This window comes from Papio anubis, chromosome 16 (assembly GCF_008728515.1).
Source record: "Papio anubis isolate 15944 chromosome 16, Panubis1.0, whole genome shotgun sequence".
Lineage (NCBI taxonomy): Eukaryota > Metazoa > Chordata > Mammalia > Primates > Cercopithecidae > Papio > Papio anubis.
Window position 1 is genome coordinate 50,846,509 of NC_044991.1, and position 24,939 is coordinate 50,871,447.

Genomic DNA, 24,939 nt, shown 5'->3' on the forward strand with positions numbered 1-24,939 from the left:
GTGCATTGACCATGATATGACAATGACAAAAGCTTTAGTTCACCAGCATTGTCATTTCTTCCAGCTAATGACATTCCAGGGCCTGAGAAGCCAGCAAAGAACTGATGGTTTGAAAACAATAATGTGCATGGTGGGATTAAAAGACATTTGGGCATCAGTGTTGCTATTCTATCACCAGTATTGTTTCCACCAAATCTGTAGTCTGTATATGAGTCCATGCAAAATGAATTTCTGTGAACCCAAAACAACATAAAATCATGGCAAAAATTTATGTATTTTTACAACATAGAATAATTTCAAAAACGGTAGCTCCATGTAGAAAATGAATGTGAATATATCCTCAAAGTAGAGCCATGACTTAAGGGAAAAAAAGCCACCATTTATCATGATGCAAGACTTTAAAATATACTTGATCATCGTGAAAGTCAGCCAGCCCTTATGGATTACCTTTGTGTGATTGCCCATAATCTATCCCTGAAATACACTTTTTCGTACATCAAATTTTATTTTATTTTTTGCTTTATTTTTTCACTATTTCAAATTGTCATCATTATTTTTTGTAACACTCTATGCTGTGTATTTCATCTTTACATCATTTCCAATATTGGATATATAAATTGTATAAAAACTTTTAGAGAGTTCTATTTTGTTTTATGTATTTGTTTTGCAAATTTGACTACACAAAGTTGTATTATTGTGAAGCTGAGTTTGTGTGAAAGCATTGTGTGCATACGTAAAAATGTTGAAACTTCTTTAATAAATGAAGAGGTATCCTTTTTATACATCTACATTTGTGAAACATAAAATTTCTCAAGATCTCATCTCTTTGGGTGAATGCATATGCTGTGGTGACCCATCCCAGTTTTTGATTGATTTCATCAAAAGACTTAGGTTGTCCATTGTGGTATTTCAGATGACTGCAACTAAATAAGCAATTTATTTGTATATGTAGTTTGTCTCCTTCTGCTTTGCCTGTGCAACTGTAATTAGTATATCTGAGTGTTTATGCTTGCAAAAATATGTATGCTATTATTGCCTGTTTTATGACATAAAGTAGCCTATAAAATGTTCTGTGGTTTTTGTATGTTTCTCACATAAATTCTCTTTTAGCAATGTAAATAAATGTTTTTAAAGTATTTTAAAATTATTTTTCCCAGAATTTTATTTTCTTTTGGGATTTCAACATTCAGGATTCTGGTGTTCAGGGATTGTGTCTTCTGGGACTATTCTCAGCTCCCCTCAACAAAAACAGAAGAGTCTAGATGTAGGATGGCCATTTTTGAGTACTGAAAGAAAAGAATTGTCAACTCAAAATCTTATTTCCAGTGAAAATATCCTTTGAGAATGAAGAAGGGATCAAGACATTATGTTATGAGACTGAGATATTATTGAAGGCTTTTGTTTTAACTGGCTTCTTCTGATAACGCTTTTGCAGGGGAGCGTGAGGTACCACTTCATTACTGCTAAGTGGAGGTAGAAGTCCAGGATTCTCCCTAAATTTCCACTGATAACTGAGGGGAAGGCCATCATTACAGAGGTCCAGCTATGGTTTAGGAAACTAACAAATGATGTCAAGGCAGCAGGAACAGCTATCAGGAGGTCTTAGGGGCACTAGGCTTGTTACTCCCCTAAGCAATAGTAGTAAGTGGAGTTACTGATACCTAGAGGTGCTGTGGCCATGGGCAGAGGGATGAAGTCACTGCTCCCTTGCTAGGGAGAGTAGGTGTGCATTATTACGCTCTCCACATCCTCCACTACCTCCATGGTGGAGGGATGACCTTATTGGTGATGAGCAGAGATGAAATTCTTGATTCTCCATGGGCCTCCTCTCATACCACCCAGTAGGAAGACAGAGGGACACCTTGTTACTTCCAGGTAAGAATGGAAGTGCTGGCTCCCTATTTGGTCTTCACTGGCATGGTAGGAAAAGAGGAAACTTGTAATCACTCAGCAGGAATGAACATTTTGGTTCCCTAGTTAGTCTTCTCTGATCATCCAGCAGGTGTTCTGAGGTGCCTTGTTATAGCCTGGTGAGATTGAATCCTTCAATTAATCGCTCAGCCTTTGCTGGCATGGGGATGAGGGGTGGGCATAACTTTTCTGTGGTGTTTAGCTGGAATAGACTAGATATTCTCTAAAATATTTTATTTTATTTTATTTTTGGTCTCATTAGGCTGCCTTTTACTTTGGCTAGAGAGAACAGAGTTTTGTTATGGCTTTTTTCTGTCTGCACATATTTTCATTAATTTGTTTCCAGCTTTATCACCTCCAAATTTTGTACAAGGAAAAAATATACCCCCAAACTAGAAAATTATATCATGTTTCCTTTTTGTCCTGAGTTCCTTAGATCATTTACATTCTTCTTTCCACCTTTCAGAGTCTTATGCCTGTCTATCTATCTATCTATCTATCTATCTATCTATCTATCTATCTGACATATAGCTATCATCTGCCTGTATATCTATTTATCTATTATATCATCTGTCTATCACATTCAGGCTTTAAAATCATACTTAGGAATAGGGAAAAGTATGTCTACTTTCTTTCCCCAGAATCTGAAGTCTGAATTCCATTTTTAAAAGAAGTTGCAGAACTTAAAAGTCAGGTATTTTTTTTATGTTCCATTTGCCCCTCTTGAAAAATAATCTGTGTTTAATCTTTGCCACAGAAATTTGTCCTCTACAAATTGCAACTCCTGTGCTTCCATGACCTCTGGCTTCCCACTGAGTTTAGCTGCAGAATACACCTGCAAAAGACTTGGAATTCACAGGAGAAAAATGTTAGGGTGATTATTTGCCTTGCTCCTTCCCTGGCAGGCCATGGTTCTAGCAGTGACTCCATTGCCTGCCCATGGCCACAGCACATTCTCGGTATCAGTCACTCCACTCACTACTCTTGCTTAGCGGAGTGACAAGGCTAGTGTTCATAAAGCTTTCTCCTGACTGTTCTTGGTGCGTTCCCATTCCTTGTTGGTTTCTTTAACCATACCCAGACCTTTTAAATTTGTTATTTCATAAAGCTCTCTACAAATATTTGTTATCTTCTGGGAAACTGAATGACTTACCAAGAAACTGATTTTTTTTTTCCTCCGCCTCTTTTTGGAGCAATTGAAGGCAACCTCCAGCAGCTCTAATTGATGTTGGTCAAATGCAAGCAGGAAGTGAGGAAAGGCATATTAGTTAATATCCTCCAACAAATCTGTCACTGTATAACATGCCTAGGCCTTTTTCTCTAAGGTTCAGCTGATTCCCATGTGATCACTGACTAAGTTAATCATGTGAAGATCACATGGATCATGGGAGAAATATTATTAAACCCTTCCCAGTTAAACTTCAGGGAAGCCTTGCTCAAATTAGCCTTGTTGTTGAAGTAGCTCTAATTTGTGTAGTTAGACAAATAAATATACAGTTATCAACATAAATATAGATGCAGAGGATGTAGATATATTTATCATTGATTAAAGAGCTGATTTTTGCCTCTGTTTAACTTCTGAAGATATTCTAATACTGTCCTTTATCCTTTCATTTTCCTGATGTAAAGAAAAAATGCTCGGTCATTGCTATCTTTGATCAGACTCATTTAGAAAATCATTTCATAGACTTGTCACTTCTCTAGTTCTCTTTTCTGTAGAATACATTTGGTCACTAACATTTCCTATTCTTCTGCAAAATCTATTCTCTTTTTTTTTCCAGCAGTGAAGCCACTTTGCTGAATAAGGTGATGGGCGACTTGTAAGGAGATTTTAATGTGTACATTGGCTCTAGTTCATAAAAATGGTCTGCTGAAAATATGGACTATGTGTACAGCTGATTTTCATCTTAGGTAATAATGGGATTTTCATCTTTCGTTACCATGGGAACTGAACCATAGTGCCATATTAAAGTGCAAGACTGGTGCTAAGAACTTTGGCCAAATCAGTAAAACTGGTGAAATCCCCATCCATTTGGAATCTGTCTGTGTGCAAAACCACAGTTCAACTAGAGGACAACGTAGAGGCATTAGCAGAACATGTAATGAGGGTGACCTGGGGTTGCCACATATCCATTGAGTTTCAAAAGAATACTGTGATCCTAATTCTGTGAAGAAAGAGCTTATGAATGTAAGTTTGGAAGACTGGGGAAAATAGAGCCGAAAGACCCAAGAGCTATTTCAGTTATTCTACATGTCAAATTAGTGGAGTCTCTTCACCTTTCAATCTCAGATCCTTTCTCTTAAAGGCACTCCTAATTTATATCAATTTTAACTTTTTATGAAAAATATTTTCAATGGCTAATCTATAATAATGTTAATATATCTCAAATGATGAAATGATATTTTTTATTTTCATTTTGTGAAATTTTGATATTTCTTATATATATACCTCAGAAGGAATCCACAGTGGTATCCATTTATTTGTGTGATTTGGCAAGTATAAGCGTATTCTAAATTTTTCCGTAATGTGATGGAGTGATTAGTAAATAAAAAGTTATCTAGGGAAAAAACTAACACTTCTGAATTCTTACAGTCTTGTGTTTATCATAAGTTTTTAAATATAGGCAAAAGTAGATAGAGAAATGTGACAAATGAGTGCAACTAATATTTATTCTTCCTGGGACTGGTGTTGCTTAGAAAAAAATTCTTGGGAAATGTAGGCTTGTCTTTACATGGAAGATATTTGAACACAGAAAGAAGATGAGAGAGGATATTTCAGGCTTGTGGAGTTCTTGAAGAATTGCAAGGAGGGCAATTTAGGAGAGAGAGCACTGAAGATGAAGCTGAAAAGGAGCACAGAGGCATGGCGTGGGGTCTCTATGTAGTCTGCAGCAATCCAGTTACATAAAGAGCATGATGTTGGAAGACAGAAGCAGTTCTAGGCCTGGATTCCTTACTGACGAATTGTGAGACTTACATTTTCCTTTAGTCTGTCTGAGCATTAGTTTCCCCTGTTGTCAAAGAGAAGGGAATTGGATGAGATGTGTATTAGGATTTCTTATAGAACTGAAAATATATTATTCAATGCCATGTTTCAGTAACCCATAGAGAAGTAATTAAAGGGTTTGAATTGGGAAATAATGAAATGAAAACAGCATTTCAGGAAAATAAAGTTGCCTTATTCTACTAAGTATATGAACAAGGAAGCCTGATGCATAGAAGCAATGATTCAAGGCTCAAAAATTATCTCAACCCTATTCATTGTTTTAGCCATTAGTGAAGAGAAAATAAAAATATTTCCTCTGAAGTTACTTACCATCACATTTTGAAATAGAGAACATCAAAGAAGTCCTGCCTGTTTCACATGTTCCTTTTTTTCATCCATTTGTTATTAAATGAGGGTCTGTATTTTTTGGAGAAATGTAGCCCAACTAACACACTAAGGGTATTTAAGACATCTGTTCCAGGGACTGTGAGATGAAGTGTCTATGCAGTTCATCAGATTGCCTGACCCAGTGTGGATCCCCAAGCACTGCAAGGAGTTGGTGAAAATCTGAAGCTGACAAGGAAACATCAAAGAGGGTACCATCTAAGTAAATACCGGGAATGAAACATTAGCATTTGATCCAAAGCCTAGTCACTTCTTATAATGAAAATCTTTCTATTTTTCAACAACTCTTATTTGCGTTTCTAACATTTCTTATTATTGACTGGCTCAGACTCAGGGTGGATTGAATGACCATATCCTAGGGCCTTAGACTCCTCTACTTTGTCTGAGAGAGTCACATTATGGGATTTCTTGACTTTCCTTGTTGCTTCCAACTATTCCTTACTGTAAGGGGTGATATAAGCAGATGACTCTGTAGGATGACCATGAGACCACTGATAGAGTTTGCAATTGTCCTTTCTATGGCACTATCTCTTGAAACAAAATGCCATCAAATTCTATAGTGGTTCAATTTTCAGCTTTGTTTTTTATGCTGCACTTACATGATTTTTGAAATCTCTAACTTTAGGAAAACAAAATTTTAAAATACTATCTCAAGCAGGCTTCATAAATAAAATCTTTTAGCTTGATTGCCCCTTCTATGGAGATCAAGGCTGAGGAGTTGCTAATGGTACAGGAAGTCAGGTTTTTTTTGCCTTTGTTCCCACAGGGTTTACTTTCCTTTGCTTGCTCTTGATGTGCCAGCCCAGCATGGCTACAAGACCTAGCATTCTTCATGTTCAGGCTCGAGTGCCTGTGACTCTGACGTAATTGTAAAGAAGTCTAATTCCCCACCACTGGATATGCTCTGAGTCTTGCTGTTCAAGATCTAATAGCCCTCATGTTGTCCCTGGAATGATCCCTGAAGATCATTTTTTTCAATCTGTGTGTTGGTTTCTGTCTCAGTTTCTTTATCTGTTTCCTCAGTTCTAAACTGGAAATGGCGTCAATGATTTCTCTGAGATGTGACCTTTCTCTTTAGCTCCCTCTCAGGTAAGATCAGACTCCTCTCTTCATCTTCCCACTCAAGGCTGTAATGCCCCTCCAACACTGGTGGATTACTGGCAACACAGTGGCTTGTTGCTCACCTATCTACTCACCTCCACCATTGTACTCTACTGATCAGATCAACCTCTCACCAGTTCAAGCCAAGCCCAATTTTACCTGCTCTTCTTGTAAGCTTAGAACTGGAGACCATTTCTCCCCTTTCTCTCCTGCTCTGCTACTGAGATCCCAGCCAGTGACGCCAAGTAGGTGGCCAAGTCCTCATGTGATCAATAACAGGTCAGTTTCTCTCCTCCCTATAGATGTTTTCCCCCATCTTAACCCTCTAATAATCAAGCATTTGTGACCATAGGAACACAATGTGTTGCCGTGGTTCTATAACTTCAAAGTTCTCTAGTGGGTTTTAGTGGAGAAAATAAATAAAACTGGGTGTTCTAATAGAATAGTAATTGAATTAAATAGATATTACATCAAATATGAGTCTGTCAGTACAGCCCACATGGTAAATAAAGAATTCCATAGAGGAAAAAAAAGTTTAATCCTTGGTCCCCTAACTTTGGTCCTCACACCCTGCTTTGGAATCTGAATCAAAATGTACTTTCATCAAGAAATGATGTCAGGACAACTGGATATTCACATGTAAAGGAATCAGCTTGGACTCCTACACTATTAAGAAAAATAAACTAAAGTGAATTAGCAACCTATATATAAGAGCTAAAACCATAAAACTCTTCAAAGGAAACTAAGGGAACATCCTCATGTCTTTGGATTTGGCAATAAATTCTGAAGTATGATCCCAAAAGCATGAACAACAAAAGAAAAAAAATGGTAAGTTGACCTTCAATACATTAAAATTTTCCACCCATCAAAGGATATGATTAAGAAAGTGAAAAGACAACCTAAGGATCAGGAGAAAATATTTGCAAATCATATAGCTGAACAAGGTTAATAACCAGAATATATAAATCATCCCCACAACTCAACAACAAAAAGACAAACAATCCAGTTGAAAAATGGGCAAATTATTTTAAAAGGCATTTCTCCAAAGAAAAAATACAATGGCCAAAAAGCATGGCAATAGTAATAATAACAACTGCTGGCAGTGATGGGAAGGTAAAATTGTCCAGCTGCTTTAGAAAGCAGTTCCTAAAAATGTTAAATACAGAATTACCATATAAACTAGCAATTCCACTCCAAGGTAAGTAAAATAATTGAGAATAAAGGTAAAAACAGATACTTGTACACTAGTTTTCACATCAGCATTATGCACAACAGCCCAAAGGTGGTAACAACCCAGTATTCATTGATGGATGAATGGATAATCAAGTGGGGTAGATACATACAATGTAATATTATTCAGCCATAAGAAGGAATGAAATATATGATACCTGTGGCAATATAGGTGAGTCTGAAAGAGAATATGCTACATAAAGTAAACCAGATATTATATTATCCCACTTTCATAAAATACCTACACGTAGGCAAATTCATAGAGATAGAAAGTATATTGGAGGTTACTAGGGGCTGGAAAGACTGAGAAATGGGGATTGCCACTTATTGGGTATAGAATTTCTGTATGGATGATGAAAAAAGTTTAAAAATAGATAGTGGTGCTGATTGCACTACACTGTGAATGCAACTAAAGCCACTGAATTGTACACTGAAAGATGGTTATAATGGCATATTTTCCATTATACATCTTTTGCCACAATAACATTTAAAAATTATTATATGCCCTCTGAACACAAACTTACTTTGGGATAGATCAATCATTTATTTGTAGCTTTCATCTCTGTAACAAAATTTAAAAGTCATAAAGACTCATACACATTGTTCTGATTTGTCTTTGGTGCCTGGGGAAGAATCATAGTTCCTCTTTTGTCTTGCTCCTCACTCTCACACCATTCTATTATTTTCTTCTTTCCTAAGTTCTCATGAGCAATATCACTCTATACCCAAAAAGTGGCAATTCCCCATTTCTCACTCTTTCCAACCCTTGGTAACCTCTAATATACTTTCCGTCTCTATGAGTTTGCCTATGTGTAAGTATTTTGTAACAGTGGAATAATATAATATCTGGTTTATTTTACTTAGTATAATCTCTTTCAGACTCATGGAGCACAAAGGTGTTCAGCCTTGAGCTGGGCATCTGAGGAACTGGAGAAAGAAGGATGCTGAAATAGGAGCATCAAAATGATCTTTGTGAGTTATTACTCAGCCCAGGTCTCCTGGAGTCTCACTGGTACTTTGAATTCTATTTCTTATTTAACCCCAAGAAGACAGACTAAAGAAACAATGCAAGGAAATTGGAGTCAGGCTCCTCTGGTTTCTAAACAAATTCATGTACTGTTTGCTTCAGTTTTTGAGGGGCTGAAAACGGAGAGTTGGAGAGTATAGATAGTCTGTTGAAATCTTAACAGTGACACATGATGGAAATTTAGTTTCTTTTACACTTTATTATTTTCTCCCAACACTAAGCCATCTTGGCACATTACTGGAGGTGGATGCTGAGATATAGCATAAATGCTGAATTAATTAATTGTAATCAGTGATACTACAATAGATTCCATATGACACTGAGGTCTTTGGCAAAAAACCCGGTTGTGTGCAGTTCTTCACAGCACTTGTAGATTAGTTGTTAAACAATATAGCCTGTGTTTGTGCCCTAGGATCCCTTTCTTGTGGTTCACAACATTTCCAAAGGGGAAATTGTAGAGCAATAATGTAGATAAAAGGAACTTGAATGAGTAGAGGCTGAGATATATTGGGTTCTTATTTTCCTATGCCCTGTTTTATCCAGAAATCTCACCTCAAGAAGAAAGAAAGTACATGAGAACCCTTTTACCAACTTGTCGAAACTTCAAAGGTAAAAGCTTCCCCTTCAGAACAGGGGGCTTTCAGAAGGAGTCACCCGTGTTGTTGCATTTTGGACAAACTCTAAATTACTTCCTACTCACTGAACTCCAGCTTGAGGTATCTGGGAGATCATATGCTTATGCCCAAAGATGCTAGATAAATGTCAAGCAGACATGTTTGCATAATCATCATTACCTTTACAATAGTTCAATGTAATTTTTCCAAATGTTTCATTTATTTTATTCCAGAGATTGTGACAGTTAGTATTTTGAAGTACAAGCCTACATCTGTAATCCATTTATGAACTCTCTCCAGTGCAATCGTGAAGAGACAGAGAGGAAAAAACGTTGATGGTTGGGGGGGAATTATTTGGAGAAAAAAAAATGAAAAACAAGCAGAGGGAGAAAGAGCACATCTGCTTTCTTAAGAAATCATGGAACCTGGCCCCTTTTCAGTGGGGTATTTTACTACCACATGGCTTTAATCCTACATCTGGGCCTGTTGTTTTATGAAATATTTCCCACAGATGATGTCAATTATAATTTTTGTCCCGGTCGTCAATTTACGGACTCTTGGAATAAGACAAAATGAAACAACCAGAAAAAGAACAACTTATGTGGTCTACTCTCTGACAAAATTATAGCTGTGTGATACACATCTAAAATCAATAACTCTGCTAATGATTAGCAGAACACATTGCTTGGTTTATGAGCAGAGATGGGGCCCACACTGTGCACATGTTTGGCTCCGGGTTGCATTTTTTGTTTGCTGTGTATTTACCAGCAGATGTCTCATCGTTCATTTAATGCTGCTTCTATGAGCCAGTAGTCAGCCCGTGTCTGTGCGACATTTATAAGTCATCTGCCAGCAATACAGGTGGAATGCTTTTATGAAGCCCTTTTTTCGTTCCTTCTGCAGTGATGATCTACCAGAGAAATCAGGGATAATTCTTTATAGAGTTATATGGCTATTAAGATGCGGCGTTCTGATCTGGTGTGTAAAGTTTAAGAAATTTAGATTCCAGCATATGGTTTTTCAGAATCGCTTTGAAAGAATCGTCTGTGGCGTTCAACTTTAGCAGCTGGTCTGGGGGCAAAAGGTTTTCCTACGAAACAAAGAAACTCCATTAGTCCTAAGTAGACCCAAAGTTTTGACAGAAACAACTTCTCTTCTTATTTATAGGGACACTTTTAATTTAGGGAGATAAATTGAATTTTCTTTTTAGAAAAAAAAAAAAAAGCTTTCTTCATAACTACAAGATTTTGTAAGTAATACAAAGCCAGATAATTGGGTACTTTTAAAATGTTTGGAGGGTAAAATTGTGCTGGGAAGATGCTGCCTCTTTTGGTCTGCCAGAGCAGGAACTAATCTTACAGAAGCCAGTATTCTGGCCATTGTTTTTTTTAAAAAAAATAAGAAAGAAAAAAAAGGAAAGATGAAAGAATTTCAGAATATTCTAAATCCTTATGATTAGTGTGTGTATGCACATGTGTGCATGTGTGTTTGGTACAATTATTTGAATTAATTTTGGAAATTCAATGTGGATTTCAACATCCCAAGATTAATGTACATTTAATGATGTTTCATGTTTATTAGTGAGACTTTTCAGATGTCATTTTATTTCTTGATATGATCCCTCCATCTTGTCATGCATTTCACTGCTGACTAGATTGCCTTTCTGATTTCTGTTTTTCTGGGTTCTCTCATAGGATTCCTCACTTTACCTACAACTGTCCTAGGTAGAGAGATCTAGGAGGGGAAGAGGCTGGGGATGAAGCTTCAGGCACATGTGATTTATTAAAGGTGGGTCCTCAGGCAGCAGGAATGGCAAATTTGGCCAGGCCAGGGAGGGCAACTGAACAAAGAAGTGGTATGATGTGCGTTCTGACTTTAGCCTGATCCCACAGCAGGCTCTGGAGGGTAACCTCAGTCCTGACTTGAGGCAAGGGAGCAGGGCAGGCACACATATACTCTCCTTGATAGTGCTTCCTGCTCAGCCAAGGGCAATTCTCCAGAGAAGAGCTATGAATCTTTAGTAGCTAACACAGATAGAATGTGGAAGAAGGGTACAGAAATTCTAAGGAGGACGTGGGCGGGGCATCAGTAGTGTCCACTCCAATGACTAACAGCGTGAGAGAAAAAGATAGTCCAAAGACAGATCTGTTGAAAGAAACTTCGCCTTCATTGGCCAAGTCCAGAGGCATTTGATTGGAACTGCACAGATATGTCACCTCTTTCCGAGTATCTCCCCAGTACTGACAACTGTGAAATGGTCTAGGAGACATAGATAGGGGTTGCCCTGAGGCTCAAGACAATGAGTCTGATGGCTCACACACCAACAAATCCTTTCACTGTTGCAGAATGGTAAATTGTTCTGCCTTGTAATGTGTACTTTTTAAAATTGGCAGTACTTTTTCATGCAAAACCAGATGAGAGCTAATTGTGTACCTTGAGAAGGAGAGTATGAAATGATACCCTCACAAAACCCTTTAGAAAGACGGCACCAAGTGTAGCTACAGCAGAATTAATTGCTTGATGTAATTTCAAAGGAACTGTGACATAGACTCATTTGGGTCAAATGTCTTATCCACTGTGCTACAATTTTCAACACTCCAGATCTTTTTTCCATGAGTTAAGGCTTTGTTACCTCAACAGTACTCTTTTAAAATAGACATGTCATGGGTGGAGTTATAACTGAGTGCCAAGGTGGGCAGAGTGAAATAAATATTGTAGGGTTCTGTGGACTTGGGCACTACTCACAATTCCTGAAGCTGGGGAAAATTTCCATATTTTATCTGTGTGCTTATTTTATTATATTACTTCAAGTTAAAAACTTAGCTATGACATTAAAAACAGCTCATTATGGCTAGTCTTATGGTTGTGAGAATAAAGTATCTACCTTCCCCTCTATTTTTTAACTACCAGAATTTTCAAAAGAATTGTCTGCACTCTTTTTCTCCTCTCTCTGGCTACTCTCTCACTCGCTCTTTCATTTTCACATTTTGTATTTATTGTTTATTCTTTCAGTAGACATTTAACGGGCCCTGCATTAAGTGCTGGGTTTGTCAAGTGTAAGAAACAGCTTCCAAGCAGATAATCATGACATAATCTTACCAAGCTGCAATAGAACTTAGTATAGAAATCTAGAAAAGAAAAATGAAAACAATGCAAAGACAGAGAGCACTCAAATTTAAGAAGGGCACAGAAAGATGAGGATAATTTTTCCAAGGAATGAAGAAGAGGAAGGCAAAAATCACATGTGCAAAGGTGCAGAATCCTAAAAACAAGCCACAAAACTGGACACAACACGGAGGAGGCAAAAGATGAAATCAGTAGAATAGTTTAGGAATAAACCATAAAGGATCTTTTCAAAGGGCAAAGGTATTTGGGCTTTCTTCCACCGAAACTGGGGAATAGCAAAGGCATAGAAGTTGATCTGTTTTCAGGGTGATGATTCCGATGGTTTTCTGGAGTCAAGCAGGAGTTAGCACACTTTGAAAGCCTTACTGGCATGCAGCCACACCCATGCACTTACAGATTATTATGCCTGCTCTCTCATTGCAAGAACAGACCTGAGTTCTTACAGCGCAGAACTTACAGCCTGCAAAGCCAAAACTGTTTACTATTTGGCTCTTTACAGAAACAAAGCTTGTGGACCCCAGCATTAGAGTTAGGAGAGGTTTATTTGTTGAGATACCTACCAGAAAACTTCTGCGATATCCGTGGACATGGGGAATTGAGTAGATGACCCATGGCTCTAGTATAGGGTTCCAGGGGAGGTGACAGATTCAGGAGATACTTCCATGATGAAATTTAAAATCTATGTGGACTAACTGGATATTGGAGGGTAAAGAAGGGGGCTAAGTGTGATTTCCAGATTTTCAACTTGGGCAATGAATCTGGTAGTTGATCATGATGATAATTGTAGAAAGAGGAAGAACTTGGTGAAAGGAAAGGGGAGAATACGTAACAAGTATAATTTTGGACACGTTGAAAGTGAAGTGTTGATGAAATACCCCAGAGCTCATCACTGGTTGGCAGTTGGATAAATGAATCAAAAGAGATATAGATTTGGGTTCCCTTGGGTTTCCTTTGCTACATGAGTGCTCCCTGCCTCAGCAACACTATCATTCTTCTGCAATATTCTATACAAATCCTTATTGTACCATTGCTATATTACATTGCAGTTATCTGCTTGGAAGCAGTTTCTCACCTTTGATTATGAACTATTTGCACATAGCACTTCATGCAGAGCCTGTCAAACAAATTGAGTACAGAAAGAATATTCTACCATCTCCCACTTATGATCTCATATGTGTTCTCATCCATGTCCTCAGCTTTAATTGCAATGTCAGTGATTCACAAATATGCAGCTCCAGCCAGACTCCATCTCTGTATGACATCTGTCATTTTTCAATGTCCTCAAGCTTTTGTATATACCTCCTCCTCTCCCCATTATAATTATTCTGTGTCTTGTCAATCCTGCCTTTCCCAGGTAGAATTCCCAACCTACATGCTCCATGCCCCCATGCTGCTGATGTATGAATGTGTGTGGCTGGCTCCCACCAAGTATATCTTTTCTCACAGCATGCGAAGGTCTGTGGGGATATTGCAAGGTTGTGCAGTTCTTCCGCTAACCAGGGTGGTGGATATCTTTGCTTCTCAGAAACAGCTGTAGTAAAGGCTCTGGTATTCGCCTTCTGGCTGGGTGATGGAGTTGTTCTGAAATTTCCCTGGACCAGGTCCCTATTAATTGTGTGGCATTCAAGCTTGGCTTCTTGACTTCCAAAATTTTTGGCAAGTAATTAGAGCTCATGTAGCTTCTCTCTTTAAACTAGCCAGAATATCTATAACTGAGTTTTCATTTATATCACCTCAAATTTAATCTCTAGTCTTGTTTATGCCACAGATCACCTCACTCATTGTGATCCATCTATATTCAACTTCTTAAGGTCCCTCAGACTTCCCAGCCTACCATAGGGCCTTTGTGCCTGCTTTTCTCTATGGTCTGGGATACTTTTTCTAACCACCTATTCCCAAACCCAATGCATCATTTAGCTTCTGTTATTTTTGTATACCTCATCCTAGCTATTACTTGTACTGAAATTTGTCTGATTCTCCTGGCTGCATCAAACTTCCCTGTGAAGATCTTTTATGTATGGTTACTTATCTTAGTTGTAATTTTCATTTAGGTATATGGCTATTGCATTAATACCTTGCAATATTTTACACTATAAGCTCTGTGGAAGCAATGCTTACTAATTTATCCCCAGAATTTAGAATAGTACCTGGCACATATAGTTGCTTCATAAATATTGGTTGTTTTGATAATTGGTAAAGATTTTTAGAGTTCAAACAGTTGTCATTGCTTTAAGTTTCTGTTATTTTAATCTTAGGAGAACATTTAAGAACCTTTATTCTTGTTTTACAAATAAGTTTATGTGTGTGTATACACATGACGATATATAGCTTACATCTCTGGTCAAGATTATCAGGCTAAATAATTTGAAATCACAGAGAGTCAAAAATGTTTATAAGTAGATATGCTCTTCCTTTAAGGTTATGACTGAGAAAGGTGCATCTATATATTTTTAAATTTTTATTTAAAAAAATATAAATTACATATATTTTTGAAGCACAACATGAGGTTTTTATGTGTTTATTGCATTGTAGAATTAATAAACTAATTAATATGACTATCACCTCATGTACTTGTTTTTTCTTGAGGGTAAGAGAGTAAGATACATCTATATCTTGAGGTGGTATGCAGGACAAATTAAGAAAAGGTAATGGGGTGACCTACTATGGGCTGGAGGAGGGAGAGTACACAAATTCAAAGAAAGAGAACATGATTGACATCTAAGCCACTGGAGAATAAACCGACTAGTAGTTTCTCTTAAATATATATGAAAAGCATTATTTATAAGATATATTTTGAAGAAGACTCTCATGTTGGTTGATTCCATTTCTAAAACAAAGGCTCGTTTAATACAAATAACCACCATCTAGTTTGTCTGCTTGGGGAATCTCCAAAGACTAACTCTATGGACATCTGCATTTGTATGGTTACAAGAGTTCCATACTCATACCCTTAAACAAATTTTTTTTAAAGATCCACTTTTTTAAAAGATCCACATTGTCCTATCACATAGAGTCCCTTCTCTTGTACTACATTACATTACAAAAATATTCTGAACACATTAAGTCATGTATATATTTTGAGTCTTGGGCTCTACTCGTATCTTGATCTGAAAGTCTATGCATATAGAAGAGACATTGTTTACTCTGAGAGTAGCACTGGGAGATCCGGTTTATCTTTTCACTTTCCTCTTTAAATGTAATGAAAACTTCCCAGATGAATGACAAATACTCATGTAACCAGACATAAATTTAGAAACAAGTGGGGGAAAAAATGACTTTAAACCAACTTTGAACTGTCCCAAAACATTAAGGGGTGTGCAGTGCATTCACTGGAATTAGTAAAATTTGAACCAGAAATATTTAATTATACTCAAGAAGTACAGTGGTGAACCCCTTGATCAAAAAGAGATGACTTTGAACACTGTTCCCTAAAGAAAAACAAAAAATCTTATTATAAGTTATGCTTACTTAATATTTATTGTCACTAATAATGTCATCAGAGCCAGACTTAATTCCAGCAAAGAAGTCCAGAGTTAGGGAAGTTTTGCATTCTTGTGTCTATTACGGGAGAGATAAAACAGAGTGAAGCTTGTAAAGGGGCTTACATACATCATTTTATTAAAGAAGGGCCAATTTGGACATATTAGGGATTTGTTATTTGTCTTGAACTATTTACCAAATGCCTTGGAGTTGGAAAACACTAAACCTAGTTTGATTGTGTGTTTTTTCCTTAATTTTTAAGCCCAAGTGATGCCTAGGAAAATTTAATCCATATGTTTCAGAATCGTTTACACTTAGCTCATCAAAATGTTTTGTAAGAACTATTTGATGTTCAAGATGTCTTTTAAAGACACTTTTCTTAGAAACAGGAAATTGTTCTTTGTTTTGATATTGTGTGTGTGTGTGTGTGTTTCTTTTCAAAGGATAAACAACCTAGGAACCCAGAAAGAATAAAACAGACTTTAAATTTTTTACCAATTCGGGTTAAGCCGATTCTGTACCCAAAGAGTAGCACATTCTGACAGTTAGAATTTTATCATAGTTTATTGACTTAGAGTACTGGTATCCAGGATTCCAGTCAGCTGATTAACATCAAATAGGTGTTCAATGATTGTTCTAGAAAAATATAAAAGCAAAGCTGTTGTTGAAAGACATAGAAAACACAGTAATAATCATAGACAGAATAAAAATATTGTTAAGCATGATTTCCTAATAAAGGTACCAATCTTTATTGGTTTTGTAGACGAGTTCTAATAAATACTAACTAACAAAATGGGCAAAATATATTCAAGAAATCTCCAGAAGAATGAATAGACAATGCTAATAAGTATATTAAAAGTTATACAACTACGCTAATATTCAGTAATACATTTTGCATATTGTTGGCAATTTTCTGGGGAAATAGGAAATGTCATATGTGGTGTTACTATAAATTGGTCAAGTTTTTATCAAAGGGAATTTGATATTATTAAATTTTTAAAAAAGAAAGTGGCAGTCCCCCATTCTGTTTGTCCAACCTAGAGCAATTGTCATAAGCAAAAGAAAAATTCCCAAAAATATACATTACAACATTAACAGTGAAATAAAGTGTTTCATAATAACATTTGTCATAAAGGCAGGGGAAACAAAATTATTTAAGAGATCAAACCAGTAGAGGTCTCAAACAGGAGAAAGATTTCTGGAAGAACTTTGTCAGGGAAAGGCTATCTGAAGGGCTTTTTATCATATTGTTTTTAGAGAAAAATATTCTCTCCATAAAAAAGCTTACACTAAATTGAAACATTGAAGGAAGGAATGCTGCTCCCTACGGAGGTCCTGGTAGGTCCACTTGACATCATGATTCTAAGAAGTCCCTTGCTTTTTTTTTTTTTCAACATTTATTTTAGATTCAGAGGGTACATGTACAGGTTTGTTACAAGGGTGTATTAGGTGATGCTGAGGTTTGGGGTGTGATTGAACCCATCACTCAGAAATGTAGTTTGGATGTCGTCACCTGTAAATCTCATGTTGAATTGTAATCCTCATTGTTAGAAGTGGAGCCCAGTTGGAGGTGTTTGAGACATGGGGTAGATCTCTCATGGCTTAGTTCTAGTTCTCGTCCTTATGATAGTAAGTGAGTTCTCATGAGATCTGATTGTAAAACGTGTGTGATACTTTCACTCCCCAACCCTGCTCCATCTCTTGCCATATGACATGTCTGCTCCTGCCTTGCCTTCTGCTGTGAGTAAAAGCTCCATGAGGCCTCCACAGAAGCTGAACAAATGCTGGCACCATGCTTGTACAGCCTGCAGAACCAAAAGTCAGTTAAACCTCTTTTCTTTATAAATTGCCCAGCCTCAGGTACTTCTTTATGGCAATGCAGGAATGGCCTAATACACATAGTGTTGGGTACTATGCAGATAGTATGCAGATAGTCAGCATAGTACCCGATAGGTAGTTTTTCAATGCTTACTCTCCTCCCTGCCTCCCCTATCTTAGTCTCTAGTGCCTATTGTTCCTATCTTTGTGTCCACGAGTACCCAATATTTAGCTCCGACTTATAAGTGAGAACATGCAGAATTTGCTTTTTTGTTACAGAATTTTACAATTTTTTTTTTTTAGAATTTTGTTTCTGTGTTGTTAATGACAATGGCCTCCAGCTGCATCCGTGTCACTGCAAAGGACATGATTTCTGTCTTTTTGTTGCTGCATAATATTCCATGGTGTGAAGGTACCACATTTTCTTTACCTAATCCACCACTGATGGACATCTAGGTTGATTCCATCTTCACTATTGTGAACAGTGCTGCAGTAAACATAGGAGTGTAGGTGGCTTTTTGGTAGAACAAATTACTTTCCTTTGGTTCACCTGCATTCAAACATGGGTCGTAATAACTTGGTGCTGGAGTTTGTTGTCTTCTAGAGAGTGGCTCACACACCAGAAAAGCATCTCTTTTTTCCCCTCAAACCATGGAGACTTGTCCCAGTGCAGGAATAATAAAAATCACTGTATTTTCCCATTGAATCTTCAGAGAGTGGAACCACCTCTTAACAGTACTTAGGGAGTTGGAAGCTTGCACTTTCTATATCAGCCACTTGCAGATGTACTGACAGTGCTTTTGGACAAGGATCACTGAAGCTTCACTAACATCTTCCTACCACCAAGATTTAAAATTTCATCAAGAATCAATCAATTTACAGATCTCTTGGGATCAGATACCTGGTTGATGACTAAGAAAACCATTTTACCCTCCAACTCCAGTATACCACCTGGTAGTTTAAACCTTACCCACTACATTTGATAAACATCAGGCATCCTGGGGATGCTGAAAAACGATCATCCCTGGATCATCTGTTTCCAGGGAATGAAGCTGGTGAGCTGAGGCCTTGTGGTGGAACACGGACACTACACTCTGAACCCTGGAAGCAGGACCCTTTCTTTTGAGAACTGTTATTCAAAGCTACTTGAAAGTTAGTCTCTAAAACCAAAAACCACAAAACTGCTCTTTGCATGGAGCAACTCAGGTGAGAACTTAAAAACAAAAATTATAGGCACAGACATTTCCTTAGAGTTCATCTATTTCCTTAAGTCTATTCTATTCTACTTTGTCTTCCCAATCCATCATTTTAAGGGAGGAGACCACCCCTCATATTGTCTTATGCCCAATTTCTGCCTCCAAAGAAAGAAGAAGTAAAAACTAAAAGGTAGAAATGAAATCCACAGGTAGACAGCGAGCCCTGTGCCGCACCCTGGACCTGGTAGTTAAAGATCAATCCCTGACCTAATCGGTTATGTTATCTGTGGATTACAGACATTGTATAGAAATGCACTGTGAAAATCCCTATCCTGTTTTGTTCCAATCTAATTACTGGTGCATGCAGCCCCCAGTCACGTACCCCTGCTTGCTCAATCAATCACAACTTTCTCACACGCACCCCCTTAGAGTTGTGAGCCCTTAAAAGGGACAGAAATTGCTCACTTGTGGGGCTCGGCTCTTGATACCAGAGTCTTGCCGATGCCCCCAGCTGAATAAACCCCTTCCTTCTTTAACTCGTTGTCTGAGGAGTTTTGTCTGCGGCTTGTCCTGCTACATTTCTTGGTTCCCCGACCGGGAAGCGAGGTGATTGGCAGATGGTCAAGGCAGCTCCTTAGGCCTCTTAAGCCTGCCCTGTGGAACATCCCTGCGGGGACTCCGACCAGCCGGAGCGACTTGGATCCTGAGAATGCTCTCGGACAGACATTTGCCCCAGTGGGATGCCTCGCCAGAGCAGTGTGTGGCAGGCCCCCGTGGAGGATCAGCATAGTGGCTGAACACTGGGAGGGAACTGGTACTTGGAGTCTGGACATCTGAAACTTGGTAAGATTAGTCTTCAGAACTTGCCCACTCCATTTGAGTGGAAGCATGGCCTGATCACCCATGGCGTGACTTTATCGGCACTTTGGTTTTGGTTTTGGTTTTGACTTGGTTTGAATTGCTTGATGGGACTGGTCTTGGGAACTTGCCTACTCCATTTGAGTGGAAGCGTGGCCTCATCACCCACGGTGTGCCTGTGCTGGCACTTTGGATTTTGCTTTTGACTTGACTTGGATTGCTTGATACTTTGGTTTGGTTTTGACCTGGCTTAGATTTCTTGATACTCTGATTTTGGTTTTGATTCTGGTTTGGCATAAACTATAAAAGTGTGTGTGTCCCCTTTTTACCCGTTCTTTGTTTTGTGGTGTGTGTGTGGTGTGAGCGTGTTTTGTCTCAAGGAAACATAGGTCAGGCACAAAGTAAGCCCACCCCACTAGGAACTATGTTGAAAAACTTGAGAAAGGGATTTAAGGGAGACTGTGGAGTCACCATGACACCAGGAAAACTAGAACTTTGTGCGCGATAGACTGGCCAGCATTAGAGGTGGGTTGGCCATCAGAAGGAAGCCTGGACAGGTCCCTTGTCTCGAAGGTATGGCACAGGGTAACCTGTAAGTGAGGGTACCCAGATCAGTTACCATATATAGATTCTCAGTTACAGCTAGCTTTGGACCCCCCACAGTGGTTAAGAGGACAAGCAGCAGCAGTACTAGTAGCAAACGGACAATTAGTTGAGGATGGTCCTCGCTCCACCCACCGAGGGAAGTCGGCACCAAAAGTCCCGTCCAACCCAACACCAGAAGAATCATGGCAGGAACTGGTACCAGCAATATCCCCTCCTTATCGGGAGGAAGGGCTCCCCACCCCTGAGCCCACAGCACCTACACCTCCACCAGATAACCACGCCCCTAGACCACCCAGAGTAGACAAGAGAGGAAGTGAAGCCACAGGAGAAACTCCTCCCTTGGCAGCTCGCTGATGGCCCAAGACTGGAGTCCAGATGCCCCTGAGAGAGCAGTGATATACTGGGGTAGATGAGGACAGACACATGGCGGAAAGGCATGCCTTTGTGTATCAACCTTTCACCTCTGCTGACCTTCTCAATTGGAAAAATAATACTCCATCTTACACTGAAAAGCCTCAAGCTTTAATTGACTTGCTCTAAACTATTATACAGACTCGTAATCCTACTTAGGCTGATTGCCACCAGCTGCTCATGTACCTCTTTAATACAGATAAAAGGTGAAGGGTGCTCCAGGCGGCAACTAAGTGGCTAGAGGAGCAGCACGTCCCAGCTGATTACCAAAACCCCCAAGAATATATAAGAATTCAACTGCCAGAAACAGACCCCCGATGGGACCCGAATGAGGGCCCAGACATGGAGAGGCTAAGACGGTACCGTGAGGCTTTAATAGAAAGTCTAAAGAAAAGGGCTCAAATGGCTACAAATGTAAATAAGGTCTCTGAGGTCATCCAAGGAAAAGAGGAGAGTCCAGCGCAATTCTATGAAAGACTGTGTGAGGCTTACCGTATGTACACTCCTTTTGATCCAGATAGCCCTGAAAATCAGCACATGATTAACATGGCGTTAGTTAGTCAAAGCGTGGAAGATATCAGGAGAAAACTGCAGAAACAAGCTGGGTTTGCTGGTATGAATATCTCACAGTTACTGGAAATAGCCAATCAAGTGTTTGTGAATAGAGATGCAACAAGCCACAGAGAAAGCCGTAAGGAAGGCGAACGCCAGGCTAGGCAAAACGCCGACTTACTGGCCGCGGCCATTAAGGGAATTTCCCCAAAAGGAGAGGGAAAGGGGGCTTCAGTGAAGAATACCCAGTCTAATCACCCAAGCTTGCAACGTAACCAGTGCACCTATTGTAAGGAAATAGGACATTGGAAAGATAAGTGTCCCCAACTGAAGGAAAAGCAAGGTGATTCGGAACAAAAGACCACAGATAAAGATGAGGGAGCTTTGTTCAATCTGGCTAAAGGGCTATTGGACTGAAGGGGACTGGGCTCAAGTGCCCCCAAGGAGCCCATGGTCAGGATTACAATTGGGGGCAAGGACATTAAGTTTTTGGTCAGTACTGGTGCTGAACATTCAGTAGTGACCACCCTGTTCGCTCCCTTATCCAAGGGAGCGACAGGAGTTTCCACTAAGCAGCCTTTCTGTCTACCACGGACCTGCTCGGTGGGGGGACATGAGATAGTTCACCAGTTCTTGTACATGCCTGGCTGTCGCTTGCCCTTGCTGGGAAGAGACTTGCTGAGAGCCACCATCTCCTTTACTAAACAGGGCTCTTTACAGCTAAAGTTACCAGGGACAGGAGTTATCATGACCCTTACGCTCCCCCAGGAAGAAGAATGGAGACTTTTTCTAACCGAGCCAGACCAAGAGATAAAACCAGCTCTAGCTAAGTGATGGCCCCGAGTATGGGCAGAAGATAATCCTCCGGGACTGGTGGTCAACCAAGCCCCCATACTCATAGAAGTTAAGCCTGGGGCCTAACCAATTACACAAAATCAGTATCCCGTTCCTGGAGAAGCTCCCGAAGGAATCCAGGTTCATCTCAGGCACTTGAAAGCCTATGGAATTATGGTTCTTGCCAGTCTCCATGGAACACCCCCCTCCTGCCTGTCCCTAAGCCAGGGACCAAGGACTACTGACCAGTACAGGACTTGCCCTTGGTCCACCAAGCTACAGTGACTCTGCACCCAACAGTTCCTAACCCTTACACATTGTTAGAGCTGCTACTGGCTGAGGACAGCTGGTTTACCTGTCTGGACTTAAAAGATGCCTTCTTTAGCATCAGAATAACTCCTGAAAGCCAGAAGCTGTTTGCCTTTCAGTGGGAAGATACGGAGTCAGGTGTCACTACTCGTTACACTTGGACCCAGCGTCCCCAAGGGTTCAAGAACTCCCCTACTATCTTCGGGGAGATCCTGGCTCGAGACCTGCAAAGGTTTCCTGCTAAAGACCTAGGCTGCGTCTTGCTCCTGTACGTGGACGACCTTCTGCTGGGACACTCCACGGCAGTCGGGTGTGCAAAATGAATGGATGCCCTGCTTCAGCACCTGGAGGACTGTGTGTATAAGGTGTCCGAGAAGAAAGCTCAGATCTGCAGACAGCAGGTACGCTACCTGGGATTCACTATTCGGAAAGAGGAGCACAGCCTGGGGTCAGAAAGAAAGCAGGTCATCTGCAGCCTACCGGCACCTAAAACCAGAAGGCAAGTAAGGGATTTCCTAGGAGCTGTGGGGTTTTTGCAGATTATGGATTCCAAACTTTGCAGTACTAGCCAAACCTTTGTACAGGGTTACAAAGGGGCCTGACTGGGAGCCTTTTGAATGGGGGTCTCTACAGCAGCAAGCCTTTTGTAAGTTAAAGGAAAAACTTATATTGGCCGCAGTCCTAGGACTACCAGATTTGACAAAGCCCTTTACACTCTATGTGTCAGAAAGAGAAAAAAATGGCAGTTGGAGTTTTAATCCAGACTGTGGGGCCCTGGCCAAGGCCAGTGGCCTATCTCTCAAAAAAACAACTAGATGGGGTTTCCAAAGGCTGGCCACCATGTCTAAGGGCCCTGGCAGCAACAGCCCTGTTAGCACAAGGAAGCAGATAAACTAACCCTTGGGCAAAACCCGAATATAAAGGCCCCCCATGCTGTGGTAACTTTGATGAATACCAAAGGACATCATTGGCTAACAAATGCTAGATTAACCAAGTACCAAAGCTTGCTATGTGAAAATCCCAGAATAACTATTGAAGTCTGTAACACCCTAAATCCCGCCACCCTGCTCCCAGTATCAGAGAGCCCGGTCGAGCATAACTGTGTAGAGGTGTTGGACTCAGTCTAATCTAGCAGACCTGACCTTCAGGACAGCCATGGGCATCAGTAGACTGGGAGTTATACGTGGACGGGAGCAGCTTCTTTAACCCACAAGGAGAAAGATGTGCAGGATATGCGGTGGTAACTTTGGATGCTGTAATTGAAGCCAAACCGTTGCCACAGGACACTTCAGCCCAGAAGGCTGAGCTCATTGCTTTAACTCGGGCTCTAGAACTCAGGGAAGGTAAGACTGTAAACATCTACACTGACTCTCGATATGCCTTTCTAACCCTCCAAATGCATGGAGCATTGTATAAGGAAAAGGGTCTGTTAAACTCTGGGGGAAAGGACATAAAATATCAACAAGAAATTCTACAATTATTAGAGGCAGTGTGGAAACCTCAGAGGGTGGCAGTCATGCACTGCAGGGGACACTAGCGAGCCTCCACCTCAGTGGCCGTAGGAAACTCTCGAGCTGATACAGAAGCTCGAAAAGCAGGATCTACCCCTTACCCGGCATTGGTAGTAGCCCCCTTACTCTCTCAAACACCTGACCTGGTACCTACCTATTCTGAGGAAGAAAAAGACTTCTTCCACGCAGAAGCGGGGCAAGTAATAAAAGGAAGATGGATCAGACTGCCAGATGGGAGGGTAGCTGTGCCGCAGTTGCTAGGAGCCACAATCGTATTGGCCGTGCACGAAACCACTCATCTAGGTCAAGAGTCACTTGAAAAATTGTTAGGCTGGTACTTCTACGTCTCACACTTGCCAGCCCTTGCCAAAGCAGTAGCACAACGGTGCATTACTTGCCGACAGCACAATGTGAGGCAAGGCCCCACTGTTCCACCCGGCATACAAGCTTATGGAGCGGCTCCTTTTGAGGATCTTCAGGTGGATTTCACAGAAATGCCGAAATATGGAGGTAACAAGTATTGCTGGTTCTTGTGTGTGCTTACTCTGGGTGGGTGGAGGCTTATCCAACACGAAACTGAAAAGGCCTACGAGGTAACCTGTGTACTTCTCTGAGATCTTATTCCTAGGTTCGGACTGCCCTTATGAATCAACTCAGATAATGGGCCGGCGTTTGTAAACAGAAGTAAAGTGGATACAGGCCCTTCCTATGGTATTGTTTAAAATTAGATGCACTCCTTCTAAGAAAACAGGATACTCCCCTTATGAAATACGGTATCATAGGCCTCCTCCTCTACTAGGGGAGCTTCCAGGCACTCCCCAAGAGTTAGGTGAAATTGAATTACAGCGACAGCTACAGGCTTTAGGAAAAATTACACAAACAATCTCAACTTGGGTAAATGAGAGGTGTCCCATCAACTTATTCTCCCCAGTTCACCCTTTCTCTCCAGGTGATCATGTGTGGA

The 24,939-nt window shown here is 40.0% G+C and overlaps 3 long non-coding RNA genes across 8 annotated transcripts in view; 1 reads left to right on the top strand and 2 right to left on the bottom strand.

Annotated features, from left to right (window-relative positions):
• Positions 1-1,144: 1,144 nt before the first annotated feature.
• LOC108580654 lies at positions 1,145-3,710 on the bottom strand. The gene is made up of 3 exons (XR_001892020.3): positions 3,650-3,710; positions 3,065-3,129; positions 1,145-1,286 (listed from the first exon to the last, which is right to left on the bottom strand). It is a non-coding gene; the product is annotated as an uncharacterized LOC108580654 (long non-coding RNA).
• LOC103888099 overlaps positions 1,276-24,939 on the top strand; it is a 62,753-nt gene continuing 39,089 nt past the window's right edge. For 4 of the 6 annotated variants that reach the window (XR_002515195.2, XR_002515197.2, XR_002515198.2 and 1 more), the window contains exons 1-3: positions 1,276-1,875; positions 3,693-4,099; positions 9,204-9,269. This is a non-coding gene — a long non-coding RNA (uncharacterized LOC103888099). Of the gene's footprint in view, positions 1,876-3,692; positions 4,100-8,512; positions 8,606-9,203; positions 9,270-10,968; positions 11,063-24,939 lie in introns of all 6 variants that reach the window. The other 2 variants (XR_002515200.2, XR_002515199.2) reach the window with 2 other exon arrangements.
• LOC103888097 lies at positions 4,564-6,756 on the bottom strand. The gene is made up of 2 exons (XR_652461.4): positions 6,563-6,756; positions 4,564-4,922 (listed from the first exon to the last, which is right to left on the bottom strand). It is a non-coding gene; the product is annotated as an uncharacterized LOC103888097 (long non-coding RNA).